Below are 16,357 nucleotides of genomic sequence, written 5' to 3' on the forward strand. Positions count from 1 at the left end.
GCAGTGGCAGGAGAGATCTGGAAGCAGAGGCCCGGCAACAGGAGAGGGCATGGTGGGCTTCCCAGTCCACGGAGGGAGAAAACTGAGTGCCTTTGGACAGAGGCCAAGGACCAGGGTGAGGCATGCCTGCAAGCACGGCTGGGAAGAGGCTGTCCTGATGGAAGAACCGTACTCTGAGTGTTCCTGAGCCTAGACTGTAACTGTTACTTCCCTAATAAACCCCATAATTGTGAGTGTGGTCTGTGAGTTCTGTGCGGCCACTGCAATGAATAATTGAACCCAGTAGAGAAGCAGAGTGCTGTGGGAGGGACAGTTGATAATAAAATTAATAGAATTGATAAAGATGGCAGAGACAGAAGGCATGTCTGACCTCCACCTCATGGAAATCTGACTTGGGCTGTGGATCTTATTCTCCTTTCTCCTTGTGAAGTTAGAGGAGGTCAGACACCACCTCCATGCCATTTTTACAGCAGTGATTCTCAAATTTTTTGCTCTTAGGACCCTTCTAACACTCTTAAAAACTAAGGACTTCCGGAGGGCTTTCACACTGATATTTACCATATATGAAATTAAAATTGAAAAAATTTCAAAATATTTATTCGCTTAAAGATAACAATAAATGCATTATATGCCAACACAAGTTATATTTTATAAGAAATAACTTTTTCAAAACAAAAGAAAATGAATCAGAATAGACAAATAATACTGTTTTACATTTTTATACATATTTACATTTTTGCAGTGCAATGTGTTTCTCTTATGTACGGCCTTTCTGACCTTGGGTTTATAATTCTACCAAAAATTATTGGCTGGGCCACAATCTTACAATGGATTGGTGAGTCTACTATGCAAATAGCGTGTGTAAAACCACCCAATAAAATTAAATGACCTTGTGGGAATTGACTGATTTCTATGTAAATTAAGTGACTATGGCCTACCAAGGGAATTGGTCAGTTCCAGTCTGGTGGGAGGGCCATGACTTGAAATTGACAAGTAGGCTTACATAAGGGCCAATTGCACAGGTTTAGGGGGACCTCACTATCATCAAGAAGAGCCTGGAGCAGAATGCATCCTCTGGACCCAGGGTCCCTATGCTGAGAACCTCCTAAACATGAGAGAGAGAGCCGTAATGCTGAAGATAGCAAGAGACAGCACGAGACAGTGAGAAATGGCGCAGCAGCAAGAGCAGCAGGAACTGGGAACCAGGAGACTGGCATGAGGCAGCTGCAGTGGGCTTGCCGACCCACGAAGTGATAGAGCTGAGTGCCTTTGGGCAGGAGGCTTGCTGGTGCAGCAGTGCCACCAGGCACTTGTCGGTGCGGATAAGGAGTTGCAACACTTTCCCAAACAGGGCAGAGTCTGAGAGAAGGCCCAAAAGCAGGCGGGGCCAAGGTTTGGCGGCAGATACAGCTAAGAGAAGGCCTGCTTACCTGCAGGCACAGCCAAGAAGAAGCTGAGAGCTGTCTTGGTTGAAAGCTCTCCTGACTGAACAACTGTATCCTGTCTTCTGAGTTGTATTCTATTACTTCCAAGTTAATCCTGATCCTGAGTTGTAGCCTGTTACTTTTCTAATAAAACATATAATGGAGAGTATGGTCTGTGAGTTCTGTGTGGCCATAGCAACAAATTATCAAACCCAGCAGAGAAGTACAGACTGCCATGGAGAGGACGGCTGGTGTCATAAATAATGAAAAAGTTGTGAGTGGAGGTATGTCTGACTTCCACCTCACAGAAGTAAGCTTTGGGCTGATCTTGATTCTCATCCCTCCCCCTGAAGTTAGATACCTTCTGATGCTAGTAGATTATAATTTTCAAAAACAAAAAAATGTTTTAATTAGGATAGAAGAATGACAGTTTTACATTTTTATAAATCTTTTTAATGTCTGGTTTAATAGAAGACAGCTAGATTCTCATATCTACTTCTGCAATCAATCACTTATAATATCACACATCAAGTAGCCTCTGGAAGCCTCCATTGTGCACTCGTCAAAGAATGAAAGAAAAAATGACAAATAAGGTCTAAGTATTATTATGAAGGAGTCCCTGGGTAGTGCAAATAGCTAACATGCTCAGCTTCTAACAGAAAGGTTGGAGGTTGGAGCTCACCCAGAAGTACCTCAAAAGAAAGGCCTGGCAATCTACTTCTGAAAAACCAGCCACTGAAAACCCTATGGAGCATAGTTCTATTCTGACACACATGGAGTAACCAGCAGTCAGAATGGACTCAACAAGCACAATTTTTTTTTAATAATTCAAATTTATAATAAGCCCGTCAAGAATAAATTAAATGCTTTTAGAAGACAAACAAGTATAGCATTTAGAACTTTTCTATTATTTTAAAGTATTCTGGGATTTAATGAGATTAAATAGATAACTCTACAGTCACCTACAAAAATCTGCTTATGTAAAACTCATTCACCAAAGACACTGGGTAAATATTAAAATGTTACCCTTCCTACAGTAATATTCTTAGTCTGCATCCCGATAGTATTAGGCATAATAAAATTTATCCTCTATTGTCTTAACACAGCTAAAAGGCAAAAGAAAGCCTCAGGCTAAAATGCTGCTATACATTCAGTCTGCCCACTTCGGCAATGCGATTGATGAGAACATTGCTCTTACTTAAGATCCTGGTGAAGAACCAGATGGTATCCAGTGGAAAACCAGCACTGTGAGTTTAAAAAACCTGCCATGGTTGCCATCCAGGAGATCGACTAAGTCCAGGTATTGATCATTGATGTGTTTATCTCCAATCTCCGATCAAAAGGAGGGAATGACTTAGAAAATAATATTGGGGTTATTTATTCCCTCTCCTTGAGCACAGAGAATGTGACCCAGCTGGAGCGGCACTCACAAGGCACCAACTAAACCCTGAGATGACAACAATAGCTAGGATCATCTTGGAAATTATCTTTTAGAGAAGAAAAATATCTTTTAGGGAGCCCTTCACATGAACTATTCAAATAGAACACAAAAAGACTTTTCACTCTCATCTTTTTCTATTAGCATTTAGTGAATAGAAAACTTGTTGGACCTATGAAGACTCTCCTGACTGTTGTTACTGAAACCTGTACCAATGACTGTTAAGAAAGGCAATTTAAAACGTAGGATCACAGTTTCTAGCCAATCTGTGAAAAGTGAACCTTTCAATGGTTTTGCCCATTTGTAATGTTAATATATATTGATGATTCTAACGTTCCTTGGACTTGGGCAAACATGGCTGTGGTAGCATGCTTGTCTGTTTTCCCATTCTTGCCTATTCTGTAATATTCTTTGGACTTGGACAGACATGGCTGTAGCACCATGCTTGTCCGTTTTCCCACTTTTGTCTGTTCTGTGATATTTCCTTGGACTCGGGCAGACATGGCTCTGGCAGCATGGTTGTCCGTTTCCCACATTTGCCTTTTTGAACATATGCTGAATAAAACTTTCTTTGTGCTTAAATAAAAAAAAAAAGATGTTACCCTTCCTGGCCCCCTAAAAAAAGGCATGGTTTATTTAAAAAAAAAACAAACAAAAAACCATACTACCCACATTCTACATCAAAAAGTATACTTCTCAAAGTGTTTAAGTCCTAAAAACAAATATTGTAATGTGAAGGCCATGGGTGGCCTTCAAGAGATCTATGGATTTCCTAAAATCATATGCAGTATTTTGTTGTCTGTATAAGTAGGGGCATTTTCCCAGGGAAAAAAGTCCATGGCATTTGTCAGATTCCCAAAGGGTTAAAGATCAGTTTTCAAAATAATAGTAATAAAAACATAAGGAGTCCCTGGACAACAACTAAGGTTAAGTGCTCAACTACTAGCCGAAACACTGGTGGTTCAAACCCACCCAGAGATGCCTCGGAAGACAGGCCTGGCGATCTGCTTCTGAAAATTGACAACCTTGAAAATTCTATGTACCAGTTCTACTCTGGACACATGGGGTCACCATGAGTCAGAACCAACTAGACAGCAACTGTCTTAGTTACCTAGTACTGCTATAACAGAAATACCACAAGTAGATGGCTTTAACAAAGAGAGATTTATTCTCTCACGATTTAGGAGGCTAGAAGTCCAAATTCAGGGTGCCAGCTCTAGGGGAAGGCTTTCTTTCTTTGTTGGGTCTGGGGAAAAGTGCTTGTCATCAATCTTCCCCTGGTCTAGGTGTTTCTCTGCACAGGAATTCCAGGTCAAAAGGACGTTCTCTGCTCCCGGTGCTGCTTTCTTGGTGGTATGAGGTCCCTATGTCTCTCTGCTTGCTTCTCTCTTTTATATCTCAAGAGATTGACTTAAAACACAAGCTAATCTTATAGATTGAGTCCTGCCTCATTAACATAATTTCTGCTAATCCCACCTCCTTAACATCATAGAGGTAGGATTTACAACAAATAGGAAAATCACATCAGATGACAAAATGGTGGACAATCACACAACACTGGGAATCACGGACTAGCCAAGTTGACACACATTTTTTGGGGGTAAACAATACGATCCATAACAGCAAGTAACAACAATAAAAACGTGAGGTTATTCTTTTATGTCTTTATGAACAAGAAGGATGCAGAAAGACATACCAGGATATTAAGGTTACTACAGGTGCATGTGGGGGTAGGGAAATGGAAGACAAACATTATCTTCTCTTTATGAATCTTTGTATTTTTACTTAGTTATAATAAGTATGTATTTGTTTTATTTAAAAAAAATCAAATAAAAATATTAAGGAAAAGAGCTTAAAAATACAGCAAACACTGCAATTTACTACATGGAGCTTAAAGAATAAAACAAACTAGCTAAATCCTTTTTCAGCAGTAGCAAATTAACAGAATGATGTGGGCATAATGTATTTTGATTTTAGCATCTATCTTTCAGGTATGTTAGTAAAATATACGCTGAATGAAGCATGGTTCAGTGGATTTGAAAGGAAAAACCCACACATGAATGTCAGCACCTGTTAACTTTAAATTCTAATCTCTTGTTGATGTAGTTACTCAATTCTATTCACATGATGTCACTGTACACACAGAAATGAATTATCAGAAAATATGCATACATACAGAATATCAAGGTCAAAGGGGTAACTTCTCACCACTCCTATTCAGCATTGTACTGGAGGTTTTAGCTAATGCAATTAGACAAGAAAAGGAAATTAAGATTGGGAAGAAAAAAACCTGCTTTTGTTTGCAGATAACATGACTGTCTATGTAAAAAATCCCAAAGAACCAACAATAGCAACAAAAAACAAGAAAAGAATTCCTGGAACTAATACACGATTACAGTAAGATTGCAGGATGCGAGGTTAATATACAAGATCACTTTCCTAAATACCAGTAATGAACAACTGGAATATGAAATCAAAAACACAACATCATTTACATTAGCACAAAAAATAAAATAAAACACTTAGGTGTAATTCTAACAAAATATGTGTAAGATCTGTATGAGGAAAGCTACACTCTGATGAAAGAAATCTTTGTACTTTCTCTCAATTTTTCCAAACCTAAACCTAAAACTGCTCTAAAAAAGAAGTCTAATAATTAAAATATAAAGTCAAGAGTACAGTTTTTTTTTTTCAAAATACTGTGTGTACAATCTTCCTCTGAAACATCATTATCCTTCCTAGAAATAAAAGACTAGGTCCACTTCAAGCATTTCTTAAAAGTCTGAAATAAGAAAGGAAAAGCCCAAACTGCACCGATTGCTGACCAGTTAGAGAAACGGTCAGACAGCATGCACGATTCCTACTTGGCTTTACTCCAGTTTTATAGATTCTGGGAGGTAAGGCCCACAGCCTGAATTTCTCCCATCAATCACTGTCAAAGAACAGCTATTAGCTTAGAAGAATTTTATTCTCAAAGAAACTGTAATGCCACAAAATCTCCCCTTAGCATATTATGTAAAGTCAATATCTAGACTTTCATTTAATTCTGGCTTCCTTTACTGACTGATCTGTGAACTTGGCAGTTTTCTTATTTGGTTAAGGCTAGATCATTTTTCTAACACTGAACAAAGAAGGTAGCTATTGCCAAAATGTAAATTCAAAAAGCAGAAAGCTGCATTAGACTTAAATGTAACACATTTTATGGCTCAAGTGGGAGAGCGGTTCCATTTCATAACTGGCTTCAGTCAAATAATAAACAGGATTTAAATCACTGCTGTTAAGTTGTGATGTGAAAGAAATTTAAATAACTTCAATAGCAAAAAAAAAAAAAAGGTACTTTGCTTCTGACACATATGGGTTTAGTTACAATGCTCCAATACACTTAATCAATATCACCTCTACAATATTCCAGTTGAAAGAGCATATTTCATTATTATTCTCTTGGATCTAACTCTCACTGATGGTCCATATTTTTTATTAAAGTTAAATCAACTAATAATTGTTGGGAAAAGGGGGAGGGGAATGTAGCCTCAAGGAATTCAACAGAATGGTACTGATCAAAAAAATTGGGCTTAATGGGAAAGTATAATGATGCAAAGTATTTCTAAGTACTTAAAAAAGTAAATTACTACTTTTGAGAAAATAATCAATTATTTATTTACTTTTCTAGTACAAATGTACTTGTCTTTGAGACATATAGCAAACTATTTCAGTTTTAAAGTCTCCTTTACTTCCCCCAAACCACCCAGTTCACTCATGTTAAAACCACAGAACTGTCTACCAGTTTATGAACATATTCACTAATATAGTATCTAATCACAATCAAATTTAAATTAATGAGAATGTTTTATAAGTTTCCACTTTACCAACTCAATATATACATCACTACCAACCAACTTGCAAATTTTCTCACTTATAGCCGGAAGGTAATTTTTCTCAAGTAAAATGAGTAATAAAAAGACGGGAACAGAATTCATTTCCTCTCTAATGCATAAAGAAAAAAATTTCAAAAATATTACATTACATATTACTACTTCCTAACACATTTCAAGTTTATTATGTTCAGTAGCATTGACCACTGCTTAATTAGAAGGCCTTTAGGTGATTTTTTTGGTGCTTCAATTACAGTTTGTTCTGCTTCCTTAACAGGAGGCACTAGTTGCTAAAATAGATCCAGAAGCAAACATTAGGAAAGAGTAACTGTGGCTGCCTCCAGGAACAGAGTGGTTGGAAGACAGAGATGAAAGTGACAGCTTCTTTTCATTACCTACTTTTTTTTTTTTTTTTGCCTTTTGCGTACTATGTGCTTATATTGCCCAATTTAATGATTGTGTTTAATTTAATAGGTTTAATAAATTCACTCATTTGTTACTCGTATCAAATAAAACTAGTAGGGGGGGAGATAGGGAAAGGTATAGAAGATATTAAGAAAAAAATCTCATAGTATAATTATCAGAATACAATGAATGCCTCAGTCATTCAGGGACTAGTTTAGGTACTACTTTTGGAGAAAATAAAACCTTAACCTTTTCATGACCTGTGGTACATACGGTATACCACCCACTTTTTCCAGCTCTCAGGTTCTTTGGGAATATACTTTTACCACTGAAAGTATTTGCTGCCGTCCAGTGGGGACCTGCGTAACGGCAAAAGTTGAAAGAAACGTTAGCTGAAACAAAATAGCTGGGGTATGAGGCTTGAAGTATGGTAGTGCAACCAGGTAGTATGACTGGGTAAAAATTTTGTCTTTTTTGGCTTTTGTGCCCTTAGATAAGCCTTGTAAGCTCATTTATGGTTTCTCGTGTGATAGTTAGGGAGCCCTGGAGGGTTTGGTTTGGTTTGATTTTTTTGTGCCATATTTGGAAAACCAGAGATTTCCCATGTACCCTAATGGAAGGCACCACAAAAAACATCAGCAACCAAAATCCGGTAGTAAGACGGGCAACCGCGAAGTATGGGTTCGAGAACTTAAAATTTCTACGTTAACCCTGTAGTAACAGATAATATTCCTCAAAATCCACATTACCAATCAAAAATTTTTAAACACACTCCATGACTCAGCATGCTTCCATTAATGAAAACACATAATATTAAAAAAAATTCAAAGCAGACAATAATTGGACCTTGAAACAGTTCAGATTCAAAGTGTAAAAAATTATGTTTTGATTAAGTCAATGCTGAGCTACCACTATTTTTCCTGAATCAATTCTTTTTTTATGCATACTTAGGCTTGGTACCAACATTAGCAAAAATAACTCCTACTCTAGCATACATAAGTATCCATTTCAATCCTTTCAGTTTCAATGAAACAAGTAGAGTTCGTCATCAAACAGATGGGCATGTAAATTACACTGTACTTTATTATTAAATCTAATCGGATATAACGATTTTATAGAATGATCATCTACATGCAGTAGTTTACAAGGAAAAACTAAAGCTACCTTCTCTTTAAGTATATTTTCTCATACCTTGCCAAATGAAATAATACTCAATACCATAATTTAAATATCTACAAAAACAAAACAGTGAATTTGGAAGAAAAAGCAAATGCAAACAAATTTTCATGTAAGTGCTAAAATCAGAAGTTTGATACAAAGAACTATCTAAAGTAGACTTGGCAAAATGAAAGTAAGAAAAGTTAATGACAAAAATAAGAACTGGCAAAGATCTTTTTAAAGTAGCTCAATGTTTTGGAGAGACTTTTTCTCCCGACAATCTGGGCTAGGACTGAGCTAGAAGTCAAGAACAACACTGCCACTTAAAATACCTGGAGCGCTTGTCCAAACTAATGAGACCCTGGATATTAAGCAAAATATCAGAATTTATAATTATATGGTTGTAAATTATATAACTTATACAGGAGCTAGTTGAAGTCAAAGGTGATAAGAAAGAAACAAAAGACAAGAAACCAGTAAAATACTTATGTGTACCCACAGCCCTTTAACTAATATGGAAATAGGCATTTGAGGAGTAAACAATGTGTGTCATTTCACCTAGGCCAGATCTACTGTAACAACTAAAGTTTTAAAAAAAAGTTTTCATTATATTCCATTTACCTTGTAAAGAACCCAGTTTGAAATTCAACTGTAACTAACACCAACTATTAAAATAAATACCAACTACCAAACTGATATTGACAATGATTAAATATCAATAAGAAATTATATATTAAGCTTCTACATATTACAGTAGGAAGGCCATGCATTATCCTTGTATTAAAGGAGGGAGAACAAGGCTCAGAGATGCCAATTGTTTTATGAAATTGTCTCCCTCTATGAGAAATACTGAATAAGCTGGGCTTCTAAATTACACTCAAGAAGATAACTACAAGAGACCAGTGATACAGGTTGGCATTAGTGGTGTGTATGCCACAAACACTGGAGGCACTGTCAAGAAAAAACAAAACTAAACAAAAAAATCTGACTTAAGAGAAAGGAACTATACAAATAACTTCAAATATAAGAATCAACACAAAGCCAGTTTCTATGAAGCAGAGGTCAAATACATTCCCACATTCTCCAAGCTGCTGTACCACTCCGTCTCTGACACTGGCTACTCTCTCTCCCCTAAGCATCCTTCCCTCCCTCGTTTAGGTTCGGCAATTCATTGCAAGGTCTCACAGAACTCATGAACTGCACTTACAGTTAAGTGGTTTATTAAGGAACAGGGTACAACTCAGGATCAGGATCAACAGGCTACAACTCAGGATCGAAATCAAGAAGCATGTAGCCAAAGTACCCCTTCTTCAGTGCAGGACAGCTCTCGCATCTCCTCTTAGCCTTGCACGTCTCCTCTCAGCCCCCTCAGGACAGGCTCCTCTTGGCCCTGCTATCTGTCACTGCAGGCTCTGCCGCTGGGCCCCTTCTGGGCCTCTTGCTGTCTTCAGTGGTAGAGCCCTTGACTGTGTTACAACTCTTTTAGGAGGTTCCTTGTCTCCTCTCTCTCTGTTTCTCTGCTTCTTCTCTCTTTCTTCTTTCTGCTTCTTTCTGCTGCTTCCCTTCCTGCTCCTTTCTATCTAAAAACCCCCGTGGGGCTGGCTGCATATATACACGCAACTCCTTGTCAATTTCAAGACATGGCCCCTCCCAGTGGGGCCACAAACTGACCAGTTCCCTCTCAGTAGGCCACAGACACTTCATTTGCATAGCAGGCTATAGTCGCCTCATCTGCACAGTCCACAGCCACTTCATTTGCATGGGTATACTGACCAATCCCTGCAAGGTACATACCAATCACAGGGCAGGCTGCAACACAGAACTAGACAAAAAGTTGTTTACAGCTTACCCAGGAAATGTCAATCACCCTGGACAAAACTAACAAACCTTCTAGGGTAGAAACCAGGGCAAAGGTAACTCCTTAGGGCTTAGGGGAAAAATCAAGCTATTTTTCCAAAGAACCAAGGCAAAAGTCCACATAAAGGAACTCATTTCACCACAGGAACACTGCCCAAGATGTCTAAAGGGTTATCCAAATCTTAGAATCATCACAAAATGGAAAAGTCTATGGACTTAGGTTTGCCTACCTAAAGCAGATAAACTACCTTACTTAGGAATTCCTACAACTACTCCTCCCAATTATCCTTAATATACCTCCTATTTTCTTCAATGTTGATTCCCAGCATCTTAATCCATGTAACCCATAGGCTGAAAGTTGTTATTTTTCCAAACTTGAGAATATTTACTAAATTGATGTCCTATGACAAATTATCTCCTAGAATATGACATATTGCTAAATATAAAGGTTCTCATATATTAGCTTTCTATGTTATGTCTGTAAGAAACCTGTTTTAGAAAATCCATTTTCTAACACTTGAACAAGGAACACTAGATTAATTATTTTGTGAACACCTTAACTTCTACTTCCCCTCATCATTACTCAAGCTACATAATCTATTTGTACCCCAGTTTCCTCATTTGTAAAATGGAGACAATAATACTTCCTCCTTCAAAGAGTTATTGTACAGCTTCAATGCTATATGTAAAGTACTTAGAACAGTACCTGCCATGTAAGAAGAACTAATATCTACTGATTACTTACAATATATGCAGCAGCTATAACAATAAAAGGGACAGTGAATCAAGGATGGCAAGATGTGATTTGAGCACAACCTCCAGTAAATGCCCTTGAAAAGTCACTCAAGCCTCTATGAGTGGCTGAATCTTAAGAATAATCCAGATAATACTGGTCCAACCAGCTCCTGAAGCTACTATATAATAATGCATATCAACTGCTCTTCCTCTGTTATAGAAAGCTACTATTCATAGGCCATAACATCTAACTTGCCTAAGTAAGAAATATAACTAAGAAGTTACAACGTCAGATTGAATACTTAATTTAACCCTCAGACTGTACTTACTCTTACACAAAAAATAAGGCTAACGAGACTGCTTATCTATTTTATCATCCACAGGGAAACAAAAAGTTAGAAATCAACAGGGTAAAAGATATATTTAACAAAAAAAAATAATAACAGGCAACCAAAGAAAAAGATGAACTACAGTCAATGCACCTAAAATTCCAAAACCGAGTATACTTTTACAGAAATAGACTTAAACACCTGGAGGAATTCTTGAGGCCTACTGTCCAGTATGGGTCAATAAATTACATTCTTAATGATAATGCTAAGAAAGCAAAACATAGTTAACACGTATTCAAAATGCTCTGATTAAAGAGGCAGAAAATTACGGAGTACACTTCAGAAAGAGTTATAATGAAAATGGCTAAAAAGTAAATTGGGGCTTGAAATGGTTTCAAAAGTTATCTAATTGAAAAATTCATACGTGTGAAACAACTTATTCTCCACTGAAGTCATAAAACCAAAAGAAGGGACCAAGAATCATGTAATTGTTTGTTTAAAGCATTAAAATAAAAGGTCAAACTTTACTCTTCCAGAGACTAGGATTTTTCAGACAAGAGCACTTTATAAAGGTTTAACAAGCTGTCCTCTGGTCTCTATAACTTGAATTGCTCATATGTAATTTCAAGTTGAAGCTGAAGAAAATTTAAACAAGTCCACGAGAATCCAAATACAACCCTGAGTATATCTCACCTGAGTTTAAAGAATAAATTTGATGCATTGAACGCTAAATGACCGAAGACCACACGAGTTGTCGGATGACATCAAGGACATCAGACATGAAGAAAGCAAAAGGTCATTAAAAAGACAGGAAAGAAAGAAAAGACCAAAATGGGTATCAGAAGAAACTCTGAAACTGGCTCTTGAATGCAGAGTAGCTAAAGTGAATGGAAGAAATGATGACGTAAAACAGCTGAACAGAAGATTTCAAAGGGTAGCTCGAGAAGACAAAGTATTATGATGAAATGTGCAAAGACCTAGACTTAGAAAACCAAAAGGGAAGAACACATTCAGCATTTCTCAAGTTGAAAGAACTGAAGAAAAAATTTAAGCGTCGAGTTGCAATATCGAAGGATTCTATAGGCAAAATATTGAACAACACACGAAGCATCAAAAGAAGATGGAAGGAATACACAGATTCACCGTGCCAAAAACTCAGTCAACGTTCAACCATTTCAGGAGGTAGCACATGATCAAGAACTGATGGCATTAAAGGAAGAAGTCCCAGCTGCACTGAAGGCACTGGCAAAAAACAAGGCTCCAGAATTAACGCAATACCAACTGAGATGTTTCAACAAATGGATGCAGCGCTAGAAGTGTTCACCTGCCTATCACAAGAAATTTGGAAGATAGCTACCTGGTCAACCAACTGGAAGACATCCATACTTGTGCCCATTCCTAAGAAAGGTAATCCAACAGAATATGGAAATTGTTAAACAATATCATTAATATCATACACAAGTAAAATTTTGCTGAAGATAATTGAAAAATGTTTGCAGCAGTACATCAATATGGAACTGCCAGAAATGCAAGCCAGATTCAGAAGAGGACATGGAACGAGGGCTATCACTGCTGATGTCAGATGGATCCTGGCTGAAAGCAGAGAGTACTACAAATATGTTTACCTGTGTTTTATTGATTACGCAAAGGCATTCAACTGCGTACATCCTAACAAATTATGGATAACATCACAAAGAATGGGAATTCCAGGACACTTAATAATGCTCATGAGGAACCTGTACATAGACCAAGAGGCAGTCATTCAAACAGAACAAGGGGATACTGCATGGTTTAAAATCAGCAAGTGTGCCAGGGTTGCATCATTTCACCGTGCTTATTTAATTTGTAAACTAAGCAAATAATCTAAGAAGCTGTACTATATGAAGAACTGGGCATCAGGATTGGAGTAAGACTCATTAACAACCTGCAATATGCAGATGACACAAGTTTGCTTACTGAAAGCAATGAGGGCTTGAAGCACTTACTGATGAAAATCAAAGACTACAGTCTTCAGTACAGATTACATCTCAACATAAAGAAAACAAAAATGCTTACAACTGGACCAATAAGCAAGGTCATGATAAACAGAGTAAAGACTGAAGCTGTCGAAGATTTCATTTTACTTGGATCCACAATCAGCACCCAGGAAAGAAGCAGTCAAGAAATCAAACGACATACTACATCAAGCAAATCTGCTGCAAAAGACCTCCTTAAAGTGTTAAAAAGCAAAGATACCATTTTAAGGCCTAAGGTGTGCCTAACCCAAAAGATGGTATTTTCAATTCCCTCATATGCATGCGAAAGTTGTACATTAAATAAGTAAGACCAAAGAAGAACTGATGCCTCTGAATTATAGTAAAGGTGAAGAATATTGAATATACCACGGACTGCCAAAAGAATAAACAAGTATGCTGTGGAAGAAATACAGCCAAAGTGCTCCCTCGAAGCGAGGATGGCAAGACTTCGTCTCACGTATTTTGGACGTTATCAGGAGTGACCAGTCCCTGGAGACGGACATGATGCTTGGTAAGGTAGAGGGTCCGCGAAAAAGAGGAAGACCCTCAACGAAATGGACTGGCACAGTGGCTGCAACAATGGGCTCAAACATAGCAACAGTTGTGAGGATGGCACAGGACCGGGCAGCATTTCAGTCAAAAATCTGTTGTACACAGGGTCACTATGAGTCAGAACCAATTTGATGGCACCTAGCAACAACAACAACATAACTTCGTACAATCTCATAAAAAAGCATACAGCAATACATGCCACAGATAACCTAAGTTCTTTACACACTGGAAATATTCATCTCAGTTCACAAAGCACTTTCGTCAACATTTTCTCATTTGGTTTGAACAACCATCAGGTTACACAAGGCAAAGAATAGGTCTATCCCTGAAAGCTGCTGTGAGCATCAGATATAATCTAGCCAAACAGTCCTTCACAGGGTCTTATAAAGAGCAGGTGCTCAATTAACGTTAGCAATTTTTTTACAGATAAGAAATTGATAGATAAAAAGGTGATAATTCCTTCACCAATATTTAAGGGTCTTCTATGTTATCAGGCATGGTTCTAAAACCAAAACCACTGCCATTGAGTTGATTCAGAATCATTGCAGCCCCATGTGTTACAGAGTAAAACTGCTCCATAGGGTTTTCTTGACTGTAATCTTTATTGAAGCAGACAGCCAGGTCTTTCTTCCAAGGGACTGCTGCATGGGTTTGAACCACCAACCTTTAGGTTAGTGTTAGAGTGCAAATCATTTGTACCACTTAGGGATCCTAGGCATTGCTCTAGACACTTGGAAATAGTGTAATAAACAAGCCTAACTTGATCCCTATCGTCAAGAAGTTGAGGCGCCCTGGTGGCACAGTGGTTAAAGCACTTGGCTGCAAACCGAAAGGTCAGCAGTTCGAACTCACCAGCCACTCCACGGGAGAAAGATGTAGCAGTCTGCTTCCATAAAGAGTACAGTCTCGAAATCGGTCCTCTCCCCTCAGCAACACAGCTGTTGCTCCTCACCGCGGCAACAGGGCTTTCCCTTTAGCCGCTGCCGCCACCGGGGCCCGCAGCCATGGGCCGCAATGCAGTTTATGTTGCTTTTTAGTCATCAGGGAAAGCTTTGACTGCAGAAATGGTATGTCCCATTATCAGACAGAGAAGACAAAGATCACAAGGGAACTTGTTCGAACCGTTTTAGCACGTAAACCTAAAATGTGCAGCTTTCTTGGGTGGCGAGATCTGAAGATTGTTTACAAAAGATATGTTAGTCTTTATTTTTGCTGTGCTATTGAGAATCAGGACAATGAACTAATTACCCTGGAAATAATTCATCATTACGTGGAACTACTTGACAAGTACTTCGGCAGTATGTGTGAACTTGACATCATCTTTAATTTTGAGAAGGCGTATTTTATTCTGAATGAGTTTCTTTTGGGAGGGGAAGTTCAGGAAACATCCAAGAAAAATGTTCTCAAAGCAACTGAGCACGCAGATCTACTGCAGGAGCCACGTTAGGAATATTTTAATGTCCTTGTGTACTAAATAGACTGCTCATCAAGTATGCAGAATTTCACAGAGAAAAGAGAGCTGATATACTTATGAAAAAAAGTATCCTCAGCTTGGTGACACTGGTTATCTTGTTGTTATAGTTGTAGAATATTTTAGAACCAATACCTTTACGACTGTATTTTTTCCCTGTTCCTATCCCTAGCCCTTTTCCATTTTATTTTCATTCTACATGAGATCTTGGTTTCGATTATGCCTGCTCCAACTGATTTAATTTCTTCTTGGAAAAAATAAGACCTATGAATGTTTTGAGTAATGTTTCATCTTAAACATATACATGTTATCATTAATGAATCACCTGCGATTAATCTCGTAAGAGGAAAACCTTGCAATCTTTCAAATGTTTACTGAAGAAAACATAGCTGGAACGCTAGGTCAAAATAAGCAGTGCCATAATAAGTAGTGCAGTTTGGTCTTCCAATGATGATATATTTTTTTAAAACAATGAAAACTGTATTTACTGTCACATCACATCCTGTATGAGCTCATGTGTCCTAATATATCACAGAAAAGTGTATGTGGAAATAATACATGAAGGTAACATTAATCTGCACCAGTATATGATATTTAAAATATTCCATGTTTTGGGAGTTTTGTAATGTCACATTTATTGAATCACATTTGTGCTATATAATAATATCAAACAATCCCTTTAAAAACTATCAGAAAGTTATGCAAGAAGAGTCTTGTCCACAATATCTGTAGCTCAATATTAAGCAACCCTTCAAAGTATTAATACTGATTCTTTATATAGTTAATATTTTAACATTCAGTTTAAATACCTAAGTACTTGGATTTTGCTAGCTACAGTTTTATAATACACTTAAATCTTCATGTAAATACTTAATGCTTTGTTAACAATGATTTTATACTTCAGGATATTAAAACCTTTAATATTGATCATTACTATGTATTCTTCTAATAAAACCTGCAACAAATTTTATTATCAAAGGAAAGTATCAAATAATTCATTGTTTTATATCTAGAAAGTCTGAATTAAGATACTCAAACTAACTTATCACTGCACGAAGGCCTCTGAAAATGTGTTTTGACCAAACTGCATTAGGCAGTACA

General features: G+C 37.5%; 1 protein-coding gene and 1 pseudogene across 2 annotated transcripts in view; one reads left to right on the forward strand and one right to left on the reverse strand.

Annotated features, from left to right (window-relative positions):
- The window catches only part of EIF3H (eukaryotic translation initiation factor 3 subunit H), a 110,237-nt gene that overhangs the window by 86,212 nt on the left and 7,668 nt on the right, over positions 1–16,357 (reverse strand). The gene's annotated exons all lie outside the window — the stretch shown is intronic.
- Positions 14,703–15,259, forward strand: LOC101360996 (AP-1 complex subunit sigma-2 pseudogene; annotated as a pseudogene).

Source organism: Trichechus manatus, unplaced genomic scaffold, assembly GCF_000243295.1.
Source record: "Trichechus manatus latirostris isolate Lorelei unplaced genomic scaffold, TriManLat1.0 scaffold00022, whole genome shotgun sequence".
Classification (NCBI taxonomy): Eukaryota; Metazoa; Chordata; class Mammalia; order Sirenia; family Trichechidae; genus Trichechus; species Trichechus manatus.